Raw genomic sequence first — 16,508 nt, 5'->3', positions numbered from 1 at the left:
AGTAAAATCTGATTTGATTTTAATCAATTCCTGATTAGTTGCATATCTAAATGGACATGTACCTATAAATATTTAGAATAGTGCCAGAGTCATAAGAAGCAATCAAACCATTATATTTCTCCAGAACTGTACCTCAATTTATATACTCAAACCACCAGCAAATATCGAATGTATAAAATCATTTTTTTGAATGATAGTTTTTTTTATACATACAGTGCAGACAATTGAGACAACGAATTATAAATTTTTTCAGGAGCAAGATTAGTACTTAATTGTAAAGGAGCATAAAATATATTCTTAAACTTGCCTATGGGTATAGGTAAAGCATACCCAAACACTTCAATGTGAAGCCCACAATTATATTCACACATCCATTTGCAACACATTCAAAACCTTAAAAGTTGGTCTCATATTATGGTTAACTTCAGAATTGCAAAACATACTGGCATTTCATCAGACATAGTGCCTTTTCCTGTGAGCAACCCATAAAATAGTAATAAAAAGCACTTTGCAACCAGCAAGAAATTCATACTGCATGGCTCCTTTATACCTTATTGGCAATGGGATAAGGGACCTAGAAATCCAAAGTGGGAAAAAGACAGGTTGAAGCTGAAAACCAAATAATGGGCAGTTAATACCATTGTATACCAATCTTTCTTGCCACAGATTAACTCCTCCTAGCATTTCCTAGAATGACCCTAAAATCACTAGAAGAACAACTGTTGCTTGCTAATAAGATTTTTTTTCATTAACACACTGGCTCTTGCTGCTCCTATTGACCATTCTTAATTGTGTGATTCCCCAAAAGTTCCAACGAAGGAACTGGCGAAAAACAAATATTCACACATCTGAATCAAGTCTAACCTCCTCACATGAGGATGACATGCTCAGGTTTATTTCAATTGCTATTTTTGGAGCCTCTGAGGAATTCTTTTGCTTTTCCTCCTTCCTCTTTTGATGGCTCTTCTCTTTTTCCTACTCACGTGGTAGCTCTTCTTCTGGCACACAGCGGGCCTGTGTGGTATCAGGGCTGAGGTTCAATTGACTGAGGTCCTGTACTAGCGTTTTCCAAGAGGATGAATTCTGCCCTTCAGGATTCCCAGAAACAGTCTCTTTTTGGATCTGGCAGTAATGACATTTACATTTATTCCAATCTTTATTATATAAGGAAGAGATTTTTCCTTCCCTTCCAGCTCGAAAAGGTGACTTATAATTGAGGGTTTTCTGTCTCTTGTTCTCCACGAGTGTCTTTTTCCTCTGAGGGGATTCTGGCTTTTCCCATTGCTTCTCTTGTTCAGCCATCTCATCTCTGTACTGCTCCTGGCGGAGTTCTTGTGGTAGAGAGCTGAGGTACTTGCTATTAGGACTGCGGTTGAAGTTAGTGAGATTGCAGCTTTGCACTTGAGAGAAGGATGGCTGGGAGGTGGATGTAACTTCTTGGGATGTTTCTTTAGGTGGAACCAGTGAGGACTCAGATTTCAAAGTAGCGGTAATTCGCCGTGATGGATCCATAGCTTGAATCTACTCTTGAATCTCAGGGCTGGATAGGAATTTTGAAATTTGAGGGTCTCAAAAGTCTTGAAATTTGTGCAAAAAGAACTATAGCAACTGAAGCCAAATGTTGCAAAACTGCAAAAAACAAACAAACAAAAAAAAGCGTAGAGATAGAAGAAAAAACATGGAGAGTCACAAAACAGTTATATTTTTAAATGAGAAAAAATATCCCTATATTTCAAGTTGAAATGATACATACATGGTGAAATATGCTAATCATTAAACATAACGTGAAAGCCATATTACTTGAGGCACTTTTTCCAGGGTTGATTCTTCCCCTGAAAACATGGATGCCAAGATTTACTAATTTTCTAATTATTATCCTCTGTCTTGGAGAGTTTTGTATGGTGAGTCACAATGAGCACAGTCAGGACCCAGACTTTGTTTCTTATATTATTCTTTAATAAATGGATCCATGACTCATGGGTGCAATGGCTGAGAATAGAAAACAAGGAGGAGTTCCCTGGTGGCACAGTGTGTTAAAAATCCATCCTTGCTGTGAGCTGTGGTGTAGGTCACAAACGCGGCTTGGATCTGGCATTGCTGTGGCTCTGGCATAGGCTGGCAGCTGTAGCTCTGGGAACCTGGGAACCTCCATATGCCGTGGGTGCGGCCCTAAAAAGACAAAAGACAAAAAAATAAAATAAAATAAAATAAAATAAAATAAAATAAAATAAAGGGAATTCCTGTCGTGGCGCAGTGGTTAACAAGTCTGACTAAGAACCATGAGGTTGCAGGTTCGATCTCTGGCCTTGCTCAGTGGGTTAAGGATCCGGCGTTGCTGTGAACTGTTGTGTAGGTCGCAGATGCGGCTCGGATCCCACATTGCTGTAGCTCTGGCATAGGCCGGCAGCTACAGCTCTGATTAGATCCCTAGCCTGGGAACCTCCATATGCTGTGAGAGCGGCCCAAGAAATGACAAAAAGACAAAAAAAAAAAAAAAGACAAAAGAAAAAATGAATCCATTCTTGTCACTGCAGTGGCTTGGCTTGCTGCTGTGGTGTGAATTCAATCCCTGGCCTGGGAATTTCCATGTGCTTCTGAAGTGGCAAAAAATAGAAGACAAAGAGATACAACTTCTAAATATAATATGGTGTCCTGAATATGTCTGAGGAACTGTTACAGATGAGTGCCCACACAAATAACCACTCAGTATTGTTACAAGAAATGAATGTTCTTCCCATCAGGATCATTACAAAAGATTATTCAAAACAAAAAACACTCAATAAGCTCACAATGTTTTAGGCATTCGGTATCTTGAATCAACATCCCATATTGTCTGTTCCAGTCAATTGGAACCTCTTTCTGTTCATCACATGGCCCATGCCCTCTCTGATCTTCACAGTCTCATAATCCTCCATCAGGAATGCATCCCTCCATCTTCATCTGGCCATTGCTACTTGCCTTCAGCTCTCCAGTTACACTTCCTTCTCTAGGAGCTTCCTCTGTCCCTCTGAAACTAGGTTATTCCCTGCTGTGTGCAGATAAGTCCATACCATTGCCTTCTTTCTAACAGAAAGCATTTATCCCTGTTACTTATCAATGCTTGTTTTATTCAATGCCTCCCAACAGACTGGGCGTTCTTGACCGTAGAGGCTGGGCATGTCTTTTCCTCCCTTGAAGCCCAGATCCTACCATAATCTGGGAGGCACTGTTTCACATATCCAGTGTCATAGCTAAATATCATATGTTAGAATGGGGAAATAATCAAAATATGAAATCAAACATCAAATTCCTTTTCACCCAACAAAGGTTAAATCTGAATGGAGGTGTGCAGTTAAGAAATCTGACATTTTAAATAGGAACATGATAGGCATTCATTATAAAATCCACAAATATTCCAACATTTAATCAGGTATAGAATGTGTTAACTGGAAAGAAATACAGTCAGAGATCTGAGTGTCTTGGGGAGGGATTTCTTTGCTCAGAATAGGATACACACAGAAGGGCCAAGCCCTTGTATTCCAATGAAAGTTGTTGTGACTGGATATGGTGCCTGAAAATTTGGCCATAGTTTTTGTACCAAAACAGGACCCAGGCTTAGGAGAAACCCGTCCAATGATGGTAAAAGCCCAGAAATAGAAATTTGTTATTTTATGGCATCATTGAGATGCTAAATTGGCCATGCTTAGAACCACTCTGTCCATGGACTTTTTGTTGGATAATTTTTCATCGTATGTTAAAACAATTTAGTCATGTTTTCCGCCATCTCAAGACTGTATCCTAATTAAGTTATCCTCAGGCCCATCTGTGATACCAGAGCAACAGGATGGGTCTTCTGCCGACTCGTGGAGACACTCTCAGGGACTCTGACAAACCTCATCCATCCCCTTTGATGCCCCTTAAAACCACCCAGGCTGAGCCAGTTCCTATAATGTCAACTTAGAAGCTGGGACCCCGCTGTCGGTACAGTTGGTTACAGAACAAACTCTGAGGGATAGCTCCATATTGTTCCAACATATAATTGTATCTCCCCTTACACAACTCACCTAAGGATAAAAAGTGTGTACCCTGGACGTGTAAACTAAAAGAAGAGCATGGAGATGGCACCCATTCCCTCAGCCCCAGCCTGATGCCAGTGCACTGATAAACTGGCTTTGGTGGGAGTGCAGGAGGGCATCCCTGGTCTGTGGCACTTGCTGGCTAATTTCTGTGGTGTAAATACTCCTGCCATTGCTGATGTCAAGCAGCTGACAATCTAACAACTGGACTGAAAATCCCTGGGTGTTTATGGATCAGCATGTGTGACTCAGTGTGATCTGGCTCCAGCACACTGCTGAGTACTGAGAAACTAAATGAGATTTTTGAGAGTACTGGCACCCTTCCCCTGCTCTGACCTTGGCTCAAAACTTGTCTATGCCTCTCAACCTCCTACCCCTCAGGTGTGAACCATGAAACCCAGGCACCCAGAGCCATACCAGCTTGCCTAAGATCACACACACAGTAAGTGATGGTGCTGGAATTCAACTTCAGATAAGCCTTTCCCCAAAGGCAGAGTCAGTGCACCCACATCTGTGTTGAGAGGCCTTTCCTAAGGGAGCAGGTGCAATAAATGAGAACATGGTACCAACTGGCTCTGGGAACCAGGACAAGGGCACACTTAATCAATGACATGCTCACTGCCTACAGTCTGAAGTGCAGGAAAGCTTCAGTTGTGGTTCCTTTCTTTAGCAAGGGGGAATTCTTATGCATAGAACAAGTTTGTTATATAAAGACCTGCTTTACTTCCCTTTTAGTGCCATCCCTTAGAACATAATACTAAGCATAAGTAAGTAAGTGAATAAATAATGTTGGAGAGGATGTGTGGTAACAGTTACCTGGATATATTCCTAGTAAGACAGGGGGGAAGCTAGGAGTATGCATCAAGATTTAAATGTAAACACTGCAGGATCCAAATGTTTAATTAATTAATTAATTAATTTGTCCATGTCTGTGGCTAGTGGAAATTCCTGGGCCAGGGAGCAACCACGAATCCCAGGAACAACCTGAAATTTTCTAGAAAGTCTCTAGAAGACATTTTAAAATTAAAATGTATGGAGGTCCCTTGTGGCACTGTGGGTTAAGGATCTGCTTTGTCAGTGCAGTGACTCAGGTCGCTGCTGACTTTCTAGAGACTTACAGCCTGCCGAAACTGAATCGAGAAGAAATAGACCAACTGAACAGACCGATCACTAGAAATGAAATTAAATATGTCATAAAAACACTCCCTACAAATAAAAGTTCAGGACCAGATGGCTTCACACGTGAATTCTACCAAACATACAAAGAGGAAGTGATAACCATCCTCCTCAAACTTTTTCAAATGGTTGAAGAAGAAGGAACACTCCCAAAGACATTCCATGACACCTAATTCCAAAACCAGACAAAGGTACCACCAAAAAAAGAAAACTATACACCAATATCTTTGATGAATATAGATGCAAAAATTCTCAACAAAATTTTAGGCAACTGAATCCAACAACATATAAAAAAGATCATACACACAAACAAGTGCAATTACTCCCAGCTTCACAAGGATGGTTCAACATATGCAAATCAATCAACGTCATACACCACATTCACAAAAGTCAAAAACCACATGATCATCTCAATAGATGCAGAAAAACCATTTGACAAAGTCCAACAGCCATTCATGATAAAAATCTCTCACCAAAGTGGGTATAGAGGGAACATACCTTAACATAATAAAAGCCATTTACAAGAAACCCACAGCAAATATAATACACAATGGAGAAAAGCTGAAAGCCTTCCTACTAAAATCTGGAATAAGACAGGGATGCCCACTCTCACCACTGTTATTCAACATAGTATTGGAAATCCTATCCACAGCAGTCAGACAAAGGAAAGCAATAAAAGGTATTCAAATAGGAAGAGAAGAGGTAAAATTGTCACTGTATGCAGATTACATGATACTATATATAGAAAACATATATAGAAAAGCCTAAGGACTCAACCCAAAAACTACTCAAAGTGGTCAACAAATTCAGCAAAGTAGCAGGGTATAAGATCGACATCCAGAAATCAGTCACATTTCTGTATATTAACAATGAAATATTAGAAAAGGAATAAAAAAATACAATACCTTTTTTAGTCAAAAATCATATGATCATCTCAATAGACGCAGAAAAAGCATTTGACAAAGTCCAACATCCATTCATGATCAAGACCCTCGCCAAAGTGGGTATAGAGGGAACATTCCTGAATATAATCAAAGCTGTTTATGATAAACCCACAGCAAATATAATCCTCAATGGGGAAAAACTGAAAGCCTTCTCACTCAAATCTGGAACAAGACAGGGATGCCCCCTCTCACCACTGCTCTTCAACATAGTTTTGGAAGTCCTAGCCACAGCAATTAGACAAACAAAAGAAATAAAGAAAGAGAAGAGATCAAACTGTCACTGTATGCAGATGACATGATTCTATACCTAGAAAACCCTAAGGACTCAACCCCAAAACTCCTTGAACTGATTAACAAATTCAGCAAAGTAGCAGGATATAAGATTAACATTCAGAAGTCAGTTGCATTTCTGTATACCAGCAATGAAACATTAGAAAAGGAATACAAAAATACGATACCTTTGAAAATTGCACCTCACAAAATCAAATACCTCGGAATACACCTGACCAAAGAGGTAAAGGACCTATATGCCGAGAACTATAAAACTTTCATCAAAGAAATCAAAGAAGATGTAAAGAAATGGAAAGATATTCCATGTTCCTGGATTGGGAAAATCAATATTGTGAAAATGGCCATCCTACCCAAAGCAATCTACAGATTCAATGCAATCCCTATCAAATTACCCAGGACATTTTTCACAGAACTAGAACAAACAATCCAAACATTTATATGGAACCACAAAAGACCCAGAATCGCCAAAGCAATCCTGAGAAACAAAAACCAAGCAGGAGGCATCACTCTCCCAGACTTCAAGAAATACTACAAAGCCACAGTCATCAAAACAGTGTGGTAGTGGTATCAAAACAGACAGACAGACCAATGGAACAGAAGAGAGAACCCGGAAATAAACCCTGACACCTATGGTCAATTAATCTTTGACAAGGGAGGCAAGAACATCAAATGGGAAAAAGAAAGTCTATTCAGCAAGCATTGCTGGGAAACCTGGACAGCTGCATGCAAAGCAATGAAACTAGAACACACCCTCACACCATGCACAAAAATAAACTCCAAATGGCTGAAAGACTTAAATATACGACAGGACACCATCAAACTCCTAGAAGAAAACATAGGCAAAACACTCTCTGACATCAACATCATGAATATTTTCTCAGGTCAGTCTCCCAAAGCAATAGAAATTAGAGCAAAAATAAACCCATGGGACCTCATCAAACTGAAAAGCTTTTGCACAGCAAAGGAAACCCAAAAGAAAACAAAAAGACAACTTCCAGAATGGGAGAAAATCGTTTCAAATGATGCAACCGACAAGGGCTTAATCTCTAGAATATATAGACAACTTATACAACCCAACAGCAAAAAAGCCAATCAATCAATAGAAAAATGGGCAAAAGACCTGAATAGACATTTCTCCAAAGAAGATATACAGATGGCCAGCAAACACATGAAAAAATGCTCAACAGGGAGTTCCCGTCATGGCGCAGTGGTTAACGAATCCGACTAGGAACCATGAGGTTGCGGGTTCGGTCCCTGCCCTTGCTCAGTGGGTTAATGATCTGGCATTGCCGTGAGCTGAGGTGTAGGTCACAGACGTGGCTCGGATCCTGTGTTGCTGTGGCTCTGGCGTAGGCTGGTGGCTTACAGCTCCCATTAGACCCCTAGCCTGGGAACCTCCATATGCCACGGGAGCGGCCCAAGAATTAGCAAAAAGACAAAAAAAAATGCTCAACATCGCTGATTATAAGAGAAATGCAAATCAAAACTACCATGAGATACCAGCTCACATCAGTCAGAATGGCCATCATTCATAAGTCCACAAATAACAAGTGCTGGAGGGGCTGTGGAGAAAAGGGACCCCTCCTGCACTGTTGGTGGGAATGTAAAATGGTACAGCCACTATGGAGAACAGTTTGGAGATACCTTAGAAATCTATACATAGAACTTCCACATGACCCCGCAATCCCACTCTTGGGCATCTATCCGGACAAAACTCTACTTAAAAGAGACACATGCACCCGCATGTTCATTGCAGCACTATTCACAATAGCCAGGACATGGAAACAACCCAAATGTCCATCAACAGATGATTGGATTAGGAAGAAGTGGTATATATACCAATGGAATACTACTCAGCCATAAAAAAGGATGACATCATGCCATTTGCAGCAACATGGATGGAACTAGAGACTCTCATCCTGAGTGAAATGAGCCAGAAAGACAAAGACAAATACCATATGATATCCCTTATAACTGGAATCTAATATCCAGCACAAATGAACATCTCCTCAGAAAAGAAAATCATGGACTTGGAGAAGAGACTTGTGGCTGCCTGATGGGAGTGGAAGGGAGTGGGAGGGATTGGGAGCTTGGGGTTATCAGACACAACTTAGAATAGATTTACAAGGAGATCCTGCTGAATAGCATTGAGAACTTTGTCTAGATACTCATGTTGCAACAGAAGAAAGGGTGGGGAAAAAATGTAATTGTAATGTATACATGTAAGGATAACCTGACCCCCTTGCTGTACAGTGGGAAAATTAAAAAAAATTATAAAAAAATAAATAAAAATGCTAGTGGCTTTTCCTTGTGAAAAAAAATACAATACCTTTTAAAATTGCACCCCCAAAAAATCAAATACCTGGGAATAAACCTGACCAGGGAGGTGAATTACTTTTATGCTGAGAACTATAAAACATTAATCAAGGAAATTAAAGAGGATTCAAAGAAATGAAAAGATATTCCATGCTCCTGGGATGGAAAAAATAATACTGTAAAAATGGCCATATTACCCAAAGCAATCTACAGATTCAATACAATCCCTATCAAATTACTCATGACCTTTTTCATAGAGGTAGAATAAACAATCCAAAAATTTATATGGAACCACAAAAGACCCAGAATTGCTGAAGCAATCCTGAGGAAAAAAACCAGGCAGGAGGCAAAACTCTCCCAGACTTCAGGCAATACTACAAAGCCACAGTACTCAAGACAGTGTGGTACTTTACTAAAACAGACATACAGACCAATGGAACAGAATAGTGAACCCAGAAATAAACCCAGACACCTATGGTTAATAAATCTTCGACAAAGGAGGCAAGAATATAAAATGGGGAAAACGACAGTCTTCTCAGTAAGTGGTGCTGGGAAACCTGGACAGCTGCATGTAAATCAATGAAACTGGAATACACCCTCAACAATGCACAAAAATAAACTCAAAATGGCTTAAAGGCTTAAATGTAAGAGAAGACACCATCAAACTGCTAGAAGAGAACAGAGGCAAAACATTCTCTGATATCAGCCTTATAAATGTTTTCTCAGGTCAGTCTCCCAAAGCAAGAGAAATAAAAGCAAAAATAAGCCAATGGGACCTAATCAAACTGACAAGCTTTTGTGCAACAAAGGAAACCGTAAAAAACCCAGAAAGACAACCTACAGAATGGGAGTAAATAGTTTCAAATGATGCAAGTGACAAGGGCCTAATCTCCAAAATACAAAAAAATATTATACAACTCAACAGCAAAAAAGACAACAACCCAATTGAAAATTTGGGCAAAAGACCTCAATAGATATTTCTCCAAAGAATATATACAGATGGCCAACAAGCACATGAAAAAATGCTTGACATCACTTGCTATTATAGAAATGCAAATCAGAACCACCATGAGGTACCTCAGACCAGACAGAATGGCCATCCTCAAAAAGTCTACAAACAATAAGTGCTGGAGAGGGTGTGGAGAAAAAGGAACCCTATTACACTGTTGGTGGGAATGTAAATTGGTACAACCACTATGGAAAACAGTATCAAGGTACTTTAGAAAACTGTAGATAGAACTACCATATGACCCAGCAATCCCACACTTGGGCACATATCCAGACAAAGCTTTCCTTGAAAAAGACACATGTACTCCGATGTTCATTGCAGCACTGTTCACAATAGCTAAGACATGGAAACAACCTCATTGTCCATTGACAGATGATTGCATTAGGAAGATGTGGTATATATACACTGGAATATACTCAGCCATAAAAAATAACAAAATAATACCATTTGCAGCAATATGGATGCAACTAGGGACTGTCATACTAAGTGAAGTAAGTCATAAAAAGAAAGACAAATACCATATGATATTACATATCTGGAATCTAATATACAACACAAATGAAGCTTTCCACATTAAAGAAATTCATGGACTTGAAGAACAGACCTGTGGTTGCCAAGGGGGAGGGGGAGGGAGTGGGATGAACTGGGAATTTGGGGTTAATAGATGAAAACTTTTGCCTTTGGAATGAATAAGCAATGAGATTCTGCTGTCTAGCACTGGGAACTATATCTAGGCACTTATGATGGAGCATGAATGTGAGAAAAAGAATGTATACATGTATGTGTGACTGGGTCACCTTGCTGTACATTAGAAAATTGATAGAACGCTGCAAACCAGCTATAATGGAAAAAATAAAAATCATTATAAAAATGTCTTCTGTTCAAATGATTGGACATATGTCTAAAGATTTCTGAAGAAAGATTTTTACTATAGCTATATATGAAAAAGTGGCAAACTGGGAGAGCCATCAGAATCTGATTCTGGTGTGAACCCCAGTGAAGGAGAGAGAAGGAATAAAGGCTAAGTAGAAGCATCTTAGACTGCCCAGCACTTCTAAGTAGAGTTTGCAAGGTCACTGGCAAGTCACTAAGACAATGTTGGCTATCAACTTCTGTTTCTAGCTCAAATGGCATAACTAGTGGTAATCCTACTTGTAAGAACCAAAAAACCAATCATATATATAAAAGATGGTTGGCAAATCACTGTATATCAGGCATGTGAAGGACAGTGATCCCTGAGAGAGAAGAAACAAAGAAGTGTGAACAAAGACTGCTCCAGCTTACTGCCTTGAGCTTTCAGTCTGCAGCAGCACATGGAGGGGACCTCAGCAGGAGCTGATGGAATCCTGAAGTTCAGAGTCAGAGCTGAGTGTTTGAGGAGATCAAGGCAGCTAGAGTTCTATTGGGGGCCAGAGAGGAGAAAAGTGGAAAGTGAGAGAAACCCAGAGGTCATCAAAGAGCCCCCCTCCTTATTCACCACATGCGTGTGAGTTCAGGGAAAGTATGTGAAAAGAGCAGAGAGAACACTGCCTAGCACTTGGACTCAGGTGGTCATAGTGCCTGTTGGATCATCCAGACTGGAAAACCTCAGGATTCATTTGGGACATTTGGTTAGGACTCAGGAGGGTATTTTTTCAGTTGTGGGAGTAATTAGCCCTATTGGGAGCACTGCTCTAATCCCATCTAACAAATCATATTAAACATAAGGACATGAATAACTGAAACGACCAACAAACAAGCAAATAAATGAGTAAGTAAATAATATTAGAGGAGATGAGGGATAATGCTTACTTTCACACACTGCTGGAATGAGCTGATAGGCAGACTAGTAATATGCATCAAGACTTACATGTCAGAGTTCTCATCGTGGCGCAGAGGAAACAAATTCGACTAGGAACTATGAGGTTGTGGGTACAATCCCTGGCCTTGCTCAGTGAGTTAAGGATCCGGCATTGCCGTGAGATGTGGTGTAGTTTGCAGACACGGCTTTGATCTGGTGTTGCTGTGGCTCTGGCGTAGGCCAGCAGCAACAGCTCTGATTCGACTCCTAGCCTGGGAACCTCCATATGCTGTGGGTGCGGCCCTAAAAAAAAGAAGACTTACATGTCAAATCTGTCAGAACTTAAGAGGTTCCCTGTCAACACCTGGATGTGAGGTAACTTCTGGAGGCCAGAGGAAACCATGAAAAGGATTAATGAAGACGATATCTAGTGCTTGCACATGTAGGAGGATAGTTCTCCAATGACCGAGATGGAAAAACCTCAGGAGTCGTGGGATATTGGGTTGGATACTCAGAAGGATATTTTCTTGGTTATGGAGAATAATTAGCCATTGACTGACCAATGTCAGTCCTACCAAAGAAGTCATAAAAAGAAGACCCAGAAGGATCAAAATATGTCCAGTAATTTAACCATAGACTAGAAAAAGCACAAGAACATTTTTAGCAATGCAAAAATATCCATCATTTAGGGGTTCCCATTGTGGCTTATTGGGTTAAGAACTCGATATAGTGTCTGTGAGGATGTGTGTTTGATCCCAGGCCTTGCTCAGTGGATTAAGGATCCTGGGTTGCCATAAGCTGCAGTATAGGTCACAGGTGTGGCTCAGATCCAGTGTTGCTCAGGCTGTGACATATGCCTACAGTTTCAGCTCCAATTCGACCACTGGCACAGGAACTCCCATACGCTTCAGGTGCAGCTGTAAAAAGAAAAAGATATAATCTGTCATTCAACAAGGTAATATTCAAAACCATGTATCAAATCAAAATTTAGTAGGCATGGAAATAAGCAGAAAAATTCAACTCATAATGAGGTGATGAATGAATCAGTTAAAACTCACCAAATATTGAAACACATTATTAGATGTAGCAGACAAGGACACTGAAACAGTTCTTATAGTAGTAGTCTATATGTTCAAATACTTAAGGCATGTAAAACATAGAGAAGACACAAATGAATTCTAGATGAAAAGTACAATGTGAAAGATGAAAAATATACTGGTTGGGATTAATGGCAGTGTAGATATTGCAGAACAAAAATACTGAACTTGAAGAGAGCAAAATAAATGATCCAAAGCTAAACACAGGGAGAAAAGAAATACTTTTCAGAAATCAACAGAGCCTCCATTAGCTGAGGGACAACTTTGAGCAGCCTGATATATGTGCAGTTGGAATCCCTGGAGAAGTGCATCAAGAGGTGGGCACAGATAGAACATGTGAAGAAATAATGTCCCCAGTGTTTCCATATTTGAGGAAAACTGTAATCCCACAGATGCAAGAAGCCCAGAAAAGCCCAAGCACAAAGAACATGAAGAAAACTGCACTAAGACACATAATAATCAAATTGCTTAAAACCAGTGATAAAGAGTAAATCTGGAGTTCCCATCATGGTGCAGCAGAAACGAATCTGACTAGGAACCATGAGGTTGTGGGTTCGATCCCTGGCCTTGCTCTGTGGGTCAAGGATCCCGTGTTGCCGTGAGCTGTGGTGTAGGTTGCAGACACTGCTGGGATTGTGCATTGCTGTGGCTGGGGCGTGGGCCAGCAGCTGTAGCTCTGATTAGACCCCTAGCCTGGGAACCTCCACATGCCACGGGAGCAGCTCAAAAAAAAAAAAAAAAGAGTAAATCTTAGAGGAGCCAGAGAAACAAGTTATGTTAATTATAGAGAGGCATTTCTTCCTTAGAGATAATCCAAATTGATGACAGTGGAGCAACCTCTTTAATAAATCCTATCAGCCTAGAATTCTATACGTGGTGAAACTGAGAAGGACACTTTGGGGTATTCCAGGGCAGAGACATCACCCCCTGCCCTGCTCTCCCCTCTCCTTTTGTCTGTAGAAAAGCCTTAGCCTCCTATGCCTTCCCTGGGAAGAGCAATTTAATCAATGAAGTGAGAAAGGCCAGGAACAAGGGAAAACATTCAAGCAAGACAAATAATAAGAATCTGGTTATGAAACAAAGTTAAGGACCTTGAGTTCCTATTTAAGGACTATGGATAATATTCTGAGCCATATCCATGAGTGATTTTTGCAGATACTAAAACCCTCAGTGCAGGAGGAAGTTAACTGTGTGCCTACCACCAGCACTAGACCCCAGACGGGTTGGAACCAGAAGGTTGATTATTGAGATTGAGATTGCCAAACATCACCCAGTTACCTAACCTTCCACCAATCAGAGAACTGAGCATGACCACGAATCACTGGACCTTCTCCTTCACCTTGCCTTTAAGACTCTTTCCCTGGAAGAATTTCAGGAGTTTATGGTTTGAGCATGAGCTGCCCATCCTCCTTGCTTTGCCACATGTTGGACACCTTGCAATAAATGATGTACTTTTCTTCACCAGACACAACCTGGTGTCAGAAGATTGTCTTTACTGTGAATGTGTGAATGAACCCTATTTTGGTTCAGCAGCATTTAAAAAATGATGGCCAATTATCTTTTTCAGACACAGAAAATCTAAGAAGATTCATCACCAGATCTGCCTGACAAGAAGTGTTAAAACAAGTCTTTCAGGAAGAAGGAAAATGATAGTAAATGAAGATATAGGTCTCCGGAAAGGAATGGAGAGCATCTGAAATATTAACTGCAAGGGCAAAGGTGTGAGAATTTTTCCTGCTATTTAAACTTTATGAAAGATATTTGACTGTTTATGAATCCCCTCGAGGAAGTGTAGGGATATAAACATCCTACGTGAAAGTAACAACCCCACAAAGTTTGAGTGGAGAGAAACAGAATATTGCTCTAATATTCTCATAGTATAATTCAGCTAAATAAAAATACTTTTATTGCAATAGACTTTTAAGAAAAGCATAGGCAATAAGTTCAAGATCAAACACTAAGAAAACAAAATGTATTGCTAAGAAGCTTACAAAAGGGAAAACGGAACACACGCATACACACACAAAGTACCGAAAAAGGAATAAAAAAGGCACAAGGGTTCCAAGGTCAGATGGAAGGGAAATAAAGCAGCTTCCCAGGAACAGTCCTGCCTTCCTAATTTTGCCACACTCAGTCACAGCCTGAGAGCATCCTGTGGGAAGGGTGGTCTAGTAATAATGCAGAGCTGGATTTCAGAATGCAGCATCTGGTGCCTTCAGGCAATTAATCTTCCTTCCATCAAATTCCTGAGATGCACATCCTAATGGTAGCCACATTGCTGCCCCTGTGGAGAAAACTCTTCCCCCATCCTGGTTAACTTGTCCTACTCCCTCAGTTCTGAGATTCCTGGCATTTCATCAGGCAAGCTCCTCTGACTTCCCCCAAATGGCAAATGCTGATTAAGTCCCCTTCATTTCCTATAAACCAAGTGGTGTTTGCAAGTCTGTTGTAGTTGCTTGTGGAATTGTCTGTCTCTCCATAGCCCAGTGGAATGTGATTTCAGCCTCGCGACCCCAGTGCCCAGCCCAGTGTTCTGAAATTCACAGCACACGCATCTCCTCTCCAGGGCAGTGCAGGGCCGTTCCCAATGCCTGTAGCTTTGTTCCTCTATATATCTCTGTGCCCTAATTCCTCACTGTCTTCAAGTATCTGCTCACATGTCTCCTTGTCAATGAGGCTGACCCTGAACACTCCATTTAAACCTGTTTGTCCACCAATCAGCACTGCCAGGCTTCCTTTCCTTCACTAGTTTTCTAATGACATATACTGCACTGCATCATTTGTTAATGTATTATTCTCATTGCTTTTTGCTGTCTCTCCCCCTAGAATATAAACTCAACAAGGTCAGACATTTTAGATTGCTTAGTTCACTGGTGTATCCATCTCCTGAAACACTGCCTGGCACATAGATGTTCTTCAATAAACATTAGTCTCTGGAATGAATGAAGTGCCTAGTGCAGAGCAGGTGCTCAGTGAATGGTAGCTTTATTTTGCTGCTGTCTTGGTTGAGTGATGCAGGAAGGGAGATGGTCAATGAGAGAACAGTGCAAATTGCTGGACACAGAAGGAGGAGGCTATTGGATGTGGTCATCATTACCTACTTAGTTGTCCAGACCAGAGCCCTGGCAGCTTTTCCCAAATGTGTAGGTGCTTCTCTCCCCACTCCCCTAGTAAAGAACTTCCATATTACTCAGTCCACCCACACTCACCCCGGAGAGGTTCACTGAGGCAGAAAGTGGGAACTGGAATCCTTTGTACTTTACTCTATGACCCCTCATCAAACCTTTTACTTTTAAAGTACTTCAGGGGAGAGAGGACAAGATGGCGGAGGAGTAGGGGGACACGCTCGCCCTCTCCCACAAACACAACAAAAAAAGCACATCTACAGAATAAATGACTCGCACAGAACAGCAACCAATCTCTGGCAGAGGAAACTAAACTCCAATAACGGCAAGAAGTTCGTGACATTATTGGGCAGAACGGGAGAAAAGAGGAGAGTGAGAGAAGGTGAATCCGAGCGGGATGGGCGCTCCCGAAAGGGAACTGCGGAGGAGAAAGGGATCCCGCACCCTGGAAAGTCACCTACCGGGGGAAAGATCAAATGAACCGGAGGAATCTCCAGATGCAGAGAAGAGTGTAGCAGTAAGTTGGAGTACGGAAAAGCCGATCAAGAACCCAACGGATCATCTGAACTACGGGCACAGTCACCAAAAATTGAGACGCCTGGGTGGGGGCTGGGCACCGAATCCTCGCCTCTGAAGGTTAGTCCCCGAGAGGGAGCCGGGGGACGCCTGGGTGGGGGCTGGGCACTGAGACCTCACCTCCAGAGGTTAGTCCCCG

At 41.1% G+C, this 16,508-nt stretch overlaps 1 long non-coding RNA gene across 1 annotated transcript in view; it reads left to right on the top strand.

Moving 5' to 3' along the window:
- Positions 1 to 16,085, top strand: part of LOC102166571 — a 70,577-nt gene extending 54,492 nt beyond the window's left edge. The window contains exon 5 of the long non-coding RNA XR_309215.3: positions 14,236 to 16,085. This is a non-coding gene — a long non-coding RNA (uncharacterized LOC102166571). The remainder of the gene's footprint in view (positions 1 to 14,235) is intronic.

This window comes from Sus scrofa, chromosome X (genome assembly GCF_000003025.6).
Source record: "Sus scrofa isolate TJ Tabasco breed Duroc chromosome X, Sscrofa11.1, whole genome shotgun sequence".
Lineage (NCBI taxonomy): Eukaryota > Metazoa > Chordata > Mammalia > Artiodactyla > Suidae > Sus > Sus scrofa.
This window is presented reverse-complemented; position numbering and strand designations above follow the sequence as displayed.